Source organism: Ailuropoda melanoleuca, chromosome 12 (assembly GCF_002007445.2).
Source record: "Ailuropoda melanoleuca isolate Jingjing chromosome 12, ASM200744v2, whole genome shotgun sequence".
NCBI classification, from domain to species: domain Eukaryota; kingdom Metazoa; phylum Chordata; class Mammalia; order Carnivora; family Ursidae; genus Ailuropoda; species Ailuropoda melanoleuca.
Window position 1 is genome coordinate 35,079,415 of NC_048229.1, and position 11,900 is coordinate 35,091,314.

Sequence of the window (11,900 nt, forward strand, 5' to 3'; positions counted from 1 at the left end):
GATACTCTCCCGGGGTCTTCTGTGGGCCTGGGCAGGGGCGTGGGCGGACTGCAGAGACCAAGATAGAGGGGTCCTCTGGATGGGGGGAATTCAATGAGCAAGATAAATCACTAAAAAGGGGAGGATGGGGCATCTGGGTGGCTCAGCCAGTGAAGGGCCCGGCCCGACTCTTGATCTCAGCTCTGGTCTTCATCTCAGGGTCCTGAGTTCAAGCCCCGGGGTTGGGCTCCACACTGGGCGTGGAGCCTACTTTAAATAAAAATAAACAAATAAATAAATAAATACTTTAAAAAATACATGATAGGATGGCAAATGGTGGTAAGTGCCGGTGGGGGGGGGAGAGTGAGCCGGGGTACCCCAGACCACCCCCGCGTTCAGTGATTTGCTAGAAGGACTCAGTATCTGGTTGGGCCCACAGCTGTAGTTCCTCACGAGAGGCTACGAAGCAGAATCAGGGAAGGGAAAAGGCATGTGGGGCAAAGCCAGGAGAAAGCCAGGCGCAAGCTTCCCAGCGGCCTCCCCCACCCTGGGCTCCATTCCTCCAGCGGTGAGTGTGGCGGCAGGTATGGGTGTCTGCCAGGGAGGCTCATGAGAGACTCGGTGCCCAGGCTCTCTGCTGGGAGGTGTCCCCATAAGCACCCTTGGGCTAGCATGTAGGGAAATTCCAGACTCCCAGAAAGGAAGGCAGGTGTTCAGCATAAACAATGCCATTTGCACAAACAGTGTAGACACAGTGAGTCATTCTCATCGAGGACCGGGGAGAAGCCTTCTGGAATCCAAGTTCCCAGACACCAGCCAAGGGCTAACTATGCCAGCATCCCTCTCTAAGGACAGCCTCCCATGTTAACTCTCCTGCATAGAGAAAGTTCTGGAGCTGAGGTACAGGTGAAGGAAGGCCTCCCTGAGCCCGTGCAGATGAGTGAAGGAGCAGCCGCAGCTCCTTAAGAGGAGAACGTTCTGGGCAGAGGCAGCAGCGGGGCAAAGGCGGGGAGGCTGCATCATGCCTCGGGAGTGGGGTGAGGATGCAGCGAGGAGGCCCGGCGGCTGGAGAGGACTAGTGGGGGAACGTGGAGGACGGACAGGCTTCGGGGAGGGCTTTGGTTCTCCCCCGAGGGACACAACCTGCTTTTCATTGTAACGTCGAGTCTGCCATGTGGGAGCACTGGCGAAAGAGGAACACGCCGGACAGAGAGAACACTAGACAGGATGACAAAGCAGGGCGCCGGGCTGTGAGAAGCCGCTTCAGAGGGGGCTGGTCTGGGAGTGCTCTCTGAGGAGGTGACATTTCAGTGAGCCGGGAGGGACACGAAGGCGGCCACAGGAAGAGCGGTGGGCAGTGTGGCCTAAGGCAGGCCACAGCACCAAGACCTTGCAATGCAGTCCCCTAGTCTCTCTGACCTCGCTGGTCATCACCAAAACTCACCCACTCACCGGTCATTGAGCAGGGGCTTTACTGAGTGCCCACGGAGTGCTCCGCGTTGTTCTGGAATCCTTCTGCCTCGTGCGGCGACTGAGCCCTTGAAACATGGCTGGCCCGAACTGAGATGTGCCGTGAGTGTAAAATCCACACCAGATTTCAAAGACTTAGCAGGAAACGATGTAATAGCATATTAATAATTCTCTATACTGGCTATATGTTGGAAGGGTAATGTGTTGGATATACTAGGTAAGTTTATTATTTTTAAGGACTATTTTTAAAAGACTTTTATTAATTTGAGAGAGAGAGAGAGAGGGAAAGCGAGCACGAGGAGGGGGACAGGGAGAGGGAGAAACAGGCTCCCCGCTGAGCAGGGAGCCCAATGCGGGTCCTGGGATCATGACCTGAGCTGAAGGCAGACGCTTAACCAACTGAGCCACCCAGATGCCCTTATTTATTTATGGGCGGGGGGGTGGGGCTGAGGGAGAGGGGGAGAGAATCTCCAGCAGACTCTCTGCTGAGTGAGGAGCCCCCAACCCTGAGATTATGACCTGAGCCGAAATCAAGAGTTGGACACTCAATGGACTGAGCCACCCAGGTGCCCTGTAGGTAAATTTATTATTGCCGCTTTTTTTTTTTTTACGATTTCATTTATGTATTTGACAGAGAGAGCAAGAGCAGGGGGAGCGGCAGAGGGAGAGGGAGAAGCAGACTCGCCACTGAGCAGGAAGGCTGATGTGGGGCCCGATGCCAGGACCCTGGGATCACGACCTGAGCCAAAGGCAGACGCTTAGCCAACTGAGCCTCCCAGGCACCCCTATTATGTCCACTTTTTTCTTCACTTTTTAAAATGTGTTTGAGTAGAAAATATAAAGTGACACTGTGCCTCATACCCTGAGTCTACTGGACACGCTGGCTGGCATGCTGGAGAAACAGAAGCCCCGTGAATAGATGAGCCGCTGCCCTCTCCGGGCTCAAATTAAGTGGGAGAGGCCCTCGATACATGAACCAAACACCCAGCAAAAAGAAAACTCAGAGCAATAAGCTTGTGAAACCAATAAAAATGGGACTGGGCGAGGCTAGAGAATCGTGGAAGGAGAGGGCTCACTCAGAATAGCAGGCAGGGCCTTGCTGGGACGAGGAGATTGCTCCTTGGAAGTCTGGGGGAAGAGTACTCCAGCCAGAGAGAACAGCAAGTGCAAAGGCCCTGAGGTGGGACCTTCTCAGTGACAAGGCAGCATTTGTGGCTGTGTGAAGGGAGTGAAGAGAACAGCTATAGGAGATGATGGAGGGGAGGAGGTTGGAACCAGATCTCACAGGACCTGCAAGCCGTTGAGAAGGTCTTTGGATTTTAGCTTAAGGTAATGTGGACTATGGAATGGTTTTGAACAGTGGGGGACAGGGCCAGGTGTGAATTTTAGAAATATCGCTTTGGGATTGTGTATGGGGATGGGCTAAAGGGAATGGGGCCAGGGAGGATGAGGCAGGGACACAGAGTGGAGAGGACGGACAGGGAAGACAAATTCAGAACAAGTAGCTTAGTGACTGATGTGCGTGGGAACTGGGAGGGAGCAGGCAAGGATGAGCCCCAGGCTTCGGTTTCCAGCAAGACCAGAAGACCAGGGGGCCTGGGTGGCTGGGTCCACATTGGTCCCAGTCACCAGGAGCGCGCTTCCAGAGGCTGCCACCAGAGGGCGGAAAAGTGCTTCCTGTGGACCTTCTCCAGGGAGGGCGCCAGAGCCCGACTTCTGGGGGATAAAACCTGGGACCCCAGGGCCCAGGCAGGTCCCTGCATCTACAACACGGCCAGGCTCCCAATCCCACTTCTGGGGTAGTAGAGGGCATTTTGCCCGGTGATGGAGATGCTGGTGTTCCCGGGGGAGACCGTCTTCATGCCCATAGGGTGCATGGTCACTACGTTCAGCTTACACTGCTGAGCCAGGAAGGAATGTGGTCAGGCTGACTTGTTCGGAGGTGAGGAGGACAGGGGCCCAAGGACCAGGACTGAGATCACTGAGGCAAGTGGTTGGCAGCCTGGGGTTGGGAGGTTGAGAGACTCAGTCCAGAGGCTTAATCTGGGGGTGATTGACTACAGGTCCCTAATTCTGATGTTGGGTTATTGAGATGCCTCAGACCAGAAGTTTCCATGGGGGTGGTCAAGACGGGAGGCCCATTTCCTGTGCATCCCTCCTCAATGACCCTGGGTTGAGAGGTTTGGATTGGGGCAACAAAAACAAGGACTTGGTGTTTCATCAGGGGGACAAAGTTCTGGTCATCTTATTTTGGTGACAGATCCTGGGAGTCTAGTTGACTGGTTGGGAGTGACAAATTGGGGGTCTGGTTGTCGACTTCATTATTAAAGAGACTGTGGGTCCAGGTTTGACAAGACAGGGACAAGGGATCTAGTTGTCTAGGGCAGGGGCACCTGGGTTGCTAAGTTGGTTAAATATCCAGCTCTATTTTGGTTCAGTTCCCGATCTCAGCGTCACGAGATGGGCGCTTGTCGGAGCCAAGCTCAGTGGGGGTCTGCTTAAGATTCTCTCTCTCCCTCTGCCCCTCCCCCTGCTCACGCTCACTCAACTCTCTCTCTCTCAAATAAATAAATCTTTAAAAACAAAGTAGTTGTCTAGCGCAGAGTGACAGGGCCAGGGAGTGCCTACACCTCATTTTAGGTGTCATATGGGGTGTCTGGTTCTCTTATTGGGGGTGACAGTTTCCAGTTTAGGGTAACAGAAATTAAGGATCTGTTATTAGCTTTGAGGTGACAGAGACGGGTGGTCATTTGTCCAGATTCAGGTGATAGAAAAAGGGTGTGGGTATCTAGGTGGCAGATTTGGGGGCATGATCCTGGAAGTCTAGGACGCTGGTTTGGGATGGCAAGGTAGGGTGTCCCCTTGGCTGGAGGTGACCTGATCGGGGTCTGTCATCTCCTTGAAGCGGCAGAGACAGGCCACACCATCCAGCCTGGAGCAGTAGAGCCTGGGGGTCCCACTGTGCAACTTGGGACAACAGAGATTGTGGGGTCTCACTGGCTAGTGTGAGGTGACAGCAACCGGGGACTTGCATTTTTTAGTTTGGGGGACGTCTGCTTGTGTAGTTTGCGGTTGGGAACAAACACAATGGGTCTTGTTCTCAAATTGTAAGTGACCAATTAGGGACTCTTTTGTCTGGTTGGGAGAGACCAGGACTAGAGTTGTTCTCGCTGTCAGAGATGGGGGTCCTTGTCAAGGTCGGGGGGCTGGGGGCTGGGATTCTAAGGTCTAGTTTGGGAGACAGATGGTCTCTAATTGCTAGGCTGAGACTCCAACATTTTAAGGTTTGGGATGCCAGGTTGAGTGCTCAGTGACTAGTTTGGAGCAACAGAAATTGTGGCTCTGGTGATTCTGTCGGGGTGTCCAAGACTTGTGGTCATCTCATTTGGGATGTCAGGTGCACAGGCCAATTGTCCAGTTTGGGGTTTTAGAGACCAAAGGACTGGTTATCTGTTTCGGGGTGATGACAGTAGGTTTGGGGCTTTGGCTTGGGGTAGGAGACATTGGGGGGCCACTTGACTAGTTCGAGGCAGCAGACACTACAGGTCTGGTTGCCTAGTTGGGGTGACAGACTAACTAGGGTCTATTATTCAGCTTAGAAGGCAGAGATTTGGGACGTGGTCATGATCGCGATTTCAGAGGACTGTGAGGTTTCTTCCTAATGGGGAGACCAGACACTGGAGATCCAGATGTCTGGTTTTGGACATAAGAAGTGGGGGTTCAGGGACACCTGAGTGGCTCAGTTGGTTGAGCGTCTGACTCTTAATTTCAGCTCAGGTCATGATCTCAAGGTCATGAGATCTAGCCCCTCACTGGGCTCTGCACTCAGCGAGGAATCTGCTTGAGATTCTCTCTCTCTCTCTGCCCTTCCCCTTACTCATGCGTGCTCTCTCTCTGTCTCTCTGTAAATAAATAAAATATATTTTTTAAGATTTTATTTATTTATTCGAGAGAGAGAGAGTGAGAGGGGGTGAGGGACAGAGGCAGAAGCAGAGCCCCCGCTGAGCAGGGAGCCCAATGTGGGGCTCGATCCCGAGACCCTGGAGACCATGACCTGAGCCAAAGGCAGATGCTTAACTGACTGAGCCACCCGGGCACCCCTAAATAAATAAAAATCTTTAAAAAAAGAAGAGGGGGTTCATTTGTCTAGATTGGGGTGGCAGAGACTAGGATTCTGGGATTTAGGACCTGCCTTGGAGTGACAGAGACAGGGAACTTAGTTGTCCCGTTTGGGATGGCAGAGATTAGGGATCAGTTGCGTGCTTCGGGATGAAATGACAAAGGTTCAAGGGTCTGGTTTGGGGTGAATGGGAGTTTGCGCGTCTAGTTTGGCACGAGTGGGATGAGCAGTCTGTTTGTCCAGCTTCGGGCAACAGATGGACGAGAGGACGGCTCAAGGGGCTGCGGGTCCCGGTCTCTAGTTTGAGGTGATACTTCATCACCTAGTTGCTGAGCACGGAATGACCGAGCCTAGAGGTGCTGGTACCTTGTTTGGGGTCCAGGGTCTGGGGTCAGGCGTCTGGAACCGCAGGACAGAGAGTAGGTTCTGGGAATATTTGACAAACTGAAGGCGTGGTTGTTGTGGGGAAGAAACCAGAGTCCCAGGGACCGTTTGGGTTGACAGACTCTGGAAATCTGGCTGCCTAGTTTTGTGGGACAGAGAGTAGGGTCCCTGAGGATACTTGGGGTGACAGACTGGGGTCTGGTTGTCTAGTGGTGAGTGACAACCGGGAGGTACTAAGGAGCGTTTAAGGCAAAGAGACTGGAGGTTTGGCTGTCTAGCTTTATAGGACAGAGACTGGGGTCCCAGGGTGTTTTGGGGTGACAAGAGAATGGGGTCTGGTTGTCTAGTTTGCTGGGATAGTGACTGAGATCTCAGAGTATACTTGGGGTGGCACAGATTGAGGTCTGCTTGTCTAGTTTTATGGGACAGAAGGTCATGTCCCCAGGATGTTCTGGGGTGACAAACCTGTGAAGACTGGAGGTCTGGTTGTATAGACTGGCGGGGGGAGACTGGTGCTCAGCTTGCTAACTTGTGAAGACAGAGTGACAGACTTTGTTCACCAACTGTCACATATGGGGTGACGGAGACCATAGGTCTAGTTTTCTGGATAGGGTGACAAACTGTGGCCTTATTTTCTAGTTTAGGAGCACAGTGACTGAGGCCCTATTGTCCAGTTTGGGTTAACAGTGATGGGGGTTTGGTCATCCAATTGGAGGAGATGGAGACTGGGATCAGTCGTCTAGGTTGGGGCGATGACACCAGAGGTTGAGGGCCCTGCTTTGGGGCGACACCATGGGGGAGTCAGTCTCTCAGTTCCGTGGTGACAGAGACGGCCGGTCGCTGGGTCTGGGGCCGATTTGTGTGAACAACAGTTCAGTTTAGGTTCAGAGACCGTGAGCCAGGCATCTAGCTTGGGGTGAAGAGCTGGAGTGCCCAGGATCTATCTGGGGACGATGGGATGATGGCACGGGGTAACAGGGACTGGGTAGTTTGAAGGAATTGAGATGGGGTCAGCTTGGCTCCTATGGCTGGCAGAGAGTAGGAGTGCCTTGCTGGGGGTCTCAGAGACTGGCATCTACTTTGGGGTGACAGACCAGGAGCTCAGTTGTCTAGCCTGGAGAAGCACAGGGTGGGGATCTGATGGCCTGATCTGAGCTGATGCTTGGTGTTACAGACACTGTTTTCATAACAAGGGTCCAGTGCTGTTTGGGGCAGTATGACTGGTGTGGGAGCCCCGTTTCATATGACAGAGATTAGGGTCCAGGGCTCAGCGTGGGGCATTAGGCCAGGAGTCCAGCTTTGTGGGGTGTGGCCACATGGGAGGCCACTGCCTGGCTGGGGGCAGAGAATGGAGGTGTGGCTGGGGGTACATTCTCTCAGGGGTGCCCTTTTTGGTTTGTGGTGGCTGGAACTATTGTTCTGGCCTTCTAGTTCGGGGTGCAGGGCCCAGTGTTCTGGAACCTTCCAAATGCAGCTGACTCTGAGAACGCCTGATGCCTGAGTGCTCCTGCGGTGACTGAGTCAGGGGTTTCCTGCACCCAGGTACGGGGGTCCCTGGACACATGTAGATTTCGGAGTAGGCTCTCAAGGCTGGGGGCAACTCCGCACACAAGTGTGAAGGTGACAGGCACTGGAGTAGAGGTGCCAGTGTGGGGAAAGTTGGGGATGGGGCCTGAATGCTAGGCTGAGGGGTCTCTGAGGCTGGGGAACAATGAGCTGTGGCGCTTTGGGAGGGGGCCTGGGAGGGGCTTGGCTGTCTTAATTGGACACAACAGGGTCTCGAGGGTCAAAATTCAGTTCAGGGGGCAAATGGTTATGGTGGTTGAGATTCATTGTTGCAGGCAAGGAAGATGGGGGACCCAGATCCCTCCTTTGGGGAGATGGGATGCTGGGTTTCAGATACTGAATTTGGGGTGACCAGAGTCCCTCCTGCCAAGTTCTGGGGGTTTGTGAGCCCATGTTCCTGATTTGGGGTGCCTAAAGCCAGGCTCGGTGTCTGTGATAGTGCGGGCTAGCATGGGGACTTCCGGGGCCTCCTGAGGCTTGCCTTGGCCATGACCGTGGGGCCTAGCTGCCTAGACCAGAAGGGACTGCCCACCCGTGGAGCTTTGCCTGTCAAGATTGGGGTGAGTTAGTCTGGAGACTCAGCGGTCCCACTGAGAAGGACTGGTTTGGGGTAGCTAAGACAAGCCATTCAGATGCCTAGTTTAGGGGTACCCATAGGCCGCCCAGATGTTGAGGTTGGGATGACCAACTGGGAGTCCAAGTTGTGTGTGAGAGCTGGGACCCAGATGCCAAGTTGAGCAGTGACTCCCTAGGTCACCGACTATGTCATCTGATGTCTCCCTGGGGGGATCTGTCACTCTTGTGTATCAGAAGCCTAGTTTTGGAGGGGCATTTAAGAGGGGGTCTAGCTGCCTAGTTGGGCGTTACTAATGAAGATTTCCTAATACTTCTATACAATTTGAGTCTACTGTTCCCCAAGGCCTCGTTGCCAAGGTTTGAGGGAACTGTCCCTGGGGTTCCTTGTACCTGGTTTAGGAGTGATGGCGTTTGGGTGTTGTTGCCTAGTGCAGGGGTGTCTGAGGCTAATCAACCCAGGTACCTAGCTAGGGGTGACAGACATGGAGCCTCAGACCTTGCGGAGCCTAGATGCTGGGATTAGAAGTGGCTTGAAGTGGGGGTCTTGATACCTAGGTCAGGGATGGACTAACCTTGGGGCCCAGATGCCGAGTTTAGGGTTAACCAACTAGAGGGGTTCTAATGCTTATTTCATTTTGGAGGTGCTGACACTGGGGTCTCAGCTGCCCAGGAGCTCAATGTTAGGTGTGGTGGTGAAGAGGTTGGAGGTTACTGTCCATGGGGGATCCCAAGGTTTATTTAATGATGACGGTGGCTGAATGAGCCTTGGGATCTAGTTAACAAATTTGGGGATAACTGTCGGTCTCTGACGCCACGATGGTGGGTAGTTGGTCCGAGATCCAGAAGCCTGGTCTGCTGAGTAGAGGCCAGTGTGGGGCACTTGACTATGGAGGGCCACACCCCTAGTTCAGGGGGCCACTGAGTCTAGAGATACAGAGGCTTGGTTTGGGATAAATATGGGGACCGTATCAGTATCCTGTGGCTTAAAACAGCAGAAATCTATTCCCTCGGAGTTCTGGAGGCCACAAGTCCAAAATCAAGGTGTTGGCAGGGCCTACTCCCTCTGAAGGCTCTAGGGGAAGATCCTTCCTTGTCTCATCCAGCTGCTGGTAGACGTGGGCCTTCCAGGGCTGGTGACTGCCGCCCTCCTGCCTCTCTGTCCCCACATGGCCTTCTCTTCTCTCTGTGTCTTCTCTTCTGTCTCTTAATAAGGACATTCAGGGGCGCCTGGCTGGCTCAGTCAGTGGAGTGTGAGACTCTCGATCTTGGAGTTGTGAGTTTGAGCCCCACATTGGGTGTGGAGACTGCTTAAAAAAAAAAAAATCTTAGGGGCACCTGGGTGGCTTAGTGGGTCTGACTTCGGCTCCGGTCATGATCTCGGGATCGAGCCCCACCCAGGCTCCCCTGCTTGGCAAGGAGTCTTCTTGCTCCTCTCCCTCTGCATCCCCCTCCCCGCTCATGCTCTCTTTGTCTCTCTCAAATAAATAAATAAAATCTTAAAAAAAAAAAAGACATTCATCTTTGGATTTAGGGCCCCCACCCCCAGGTAATCCAGGGTGAACTCATCTCAAGATCCTTCACTTAACCACATCTGAAAGACCCTTTTCTCAATAAGGTCACATTAGCAGGTTCTGGGGTTAGAACATGGATGTATTTTTTTGGGGGGGCTGCCATCAACACACTACAGGGGTGTTTGAGAGAGGCACCCCAAATTCTGAGTTTGAGTCACACGGATTATGGGGCTCCCAGAGCTTGGTTTAGGATGATCAACCTTGAGGGTCAGCTCCAGACGACTGATTTGGGGATTCTTGACTTGACTTGCCTATTTTGAAGGGTAAGAGCCTATGAGATTCTAATGGTTCGTTTAGGGTAACTAAAGTTTGGGGACCAAAGGTGTAGTTTGGGGATCACTGAGTCTCAGTGTCAGAGTCCTATCACTGGAGTGTCTGAGGTTGGGAGGCTAGCTGCCTAGATGGTGGGGTACCCTATTGAAAAGTTCCGAACCCTTATGACTGGGGGTGAGCTCTGAGGGGGGAAGCTCAGGTGTGTATTTTAAGGGCAGCTGATGCTGGGGTTCTAGATGCCAAGTTGGGAAGCCTCCGGTAGCCCAGATAGTTGTCTGAATGGCTGGTTGTTCAAATGACTGGGTCAGGGTCACCAATGACTGGGTCCAATGCAATGTTTGGGGTGATGGTGGAGACCCGGATGACTAATGTCAGGGTGATTTGCTGGGGGGTTCCTCATCCTGGTGTAGTAGAAATGAGTCTGGGGAGCCAGACGTCTAGTGTGGGGCAGTCTTAAGGGGGCAGCCCAGATCCCAAGTTGGGATTGATTGAGTCTGGGGATCAAGATTGGAGTAGATCAATTTAGGGGTGACTGAGTCCCATTTCCTAGTTTGTGTTGAGAATGGGGGGATCACATGCTGACGGGTGGCTGCAGCTGTGGACCCATTTGTCTAGATCGTGCTTTATCTCGGGGTCCTCATGTTTGCTTAGGGTTCAGTGAGGAAGGTCTAGTTTAGGTGTGCCAGCTTTGGGACCTCTGATGCCTAATTTGGGGGTACTGAGTCTGGGAGAATGAATGCATGTTTTAGGGGTGACTTGTGGAGCTACTGATGCTCATTTTGGGGTGACTGAGCAAGGCCCATCTCCTTTATCCTATCATTTTCTTGGGCTGGAGGTTTGGGGTGAATGGGGCTGGGGCCCAGGATCCTTATTTTGGGGTGTTTGGGGCTGGGTTGGGGGTACAGTCCTTGGTGTTTCTGAGACCAGGTTACTATTCATGAGGCCTGGTGTGACCTGTCTCAAGGTAGAGGTCTGATCCTTGGGGTCTTCAGTCTGCATGGGGATTTCTGAAGGAGGGTGGGGGTTCCCATGCCAGGTTTGTGGGTATCTAGATGCCTCCTTTTGGGGAATCTGAGCTGGCCCAGAAGTGCTAAAGACTTGGTTGCTGGCTCTGGGGTTCCCACCCCTCAGTGTTGCCCCCAAGGCTGGGCCCCTCCTGTGGGTGTTCAAGGAGACAGTCCATTTTCGGGGGTCACCAATTTGGGGGTGACATGCCTGGAATACGTGGTTCCGATGGGAGCTAAGGGGGCCCGGGCGGGGTGGGAGTAGGGGTGCTGCGGCGCAGAGCCCGGCTGCGGCCCCCGGGGCTGGCTGCGTCGGGGGTTCCCGCGGGAAGCAGAGCGCGGCGGGGCAGCCGGCGGCGGGAGGGCGAGCGCCGGAGTGACAGGAGAGGAAGAAAAATGGGCCGAGAAATCAGAGTGGACGCGCGGGGGGCGCGAGTCCGGGAGCCGGCGGTGGCGGTGGCGGCGGAGGGCGGGGGCCGCGCCTCTGCCTCGAGGGACGCCGCCCGTGCGCCTTCCCGGGCTCCCCGCCCTGGAGGCCGGGGCCGGTGATCTGACCCTCTCCCCTAATTCCAGTCCTGCCCCCCCGCCGTTGTTCCAGTGCCCACCCTTCCCACGGTCCGGGTCCCCTCCGCGCGTTCTGTGCGCCCCCCTCCCCAGTTCTTCCGTCCTCCAGGGAGTTCTTTTTACTTTCTCCCCGTTCTGACCCACCCCACAGCCTTCTGCTCCCCCCTCCGCCTGCTTTCTAGCCGAGTCGCCCACGTTCTAAACTCTGCCTCTGAGACCTAACCCCCTTCCCCTCTGCGTCCTGGGCCCCCTCCTCCATTTCCAATTCGGTCCCTACATTCCAACTCCCTTTTTCTTCGCCCCCTCCCCAACCCCCCCCTTCCAAAGGTTTGAAGCGGAAATGGGACGCGCGCTGCGGCGGCGGCGGCGGCGGCGGCGGCGGGGGCAGGGGTA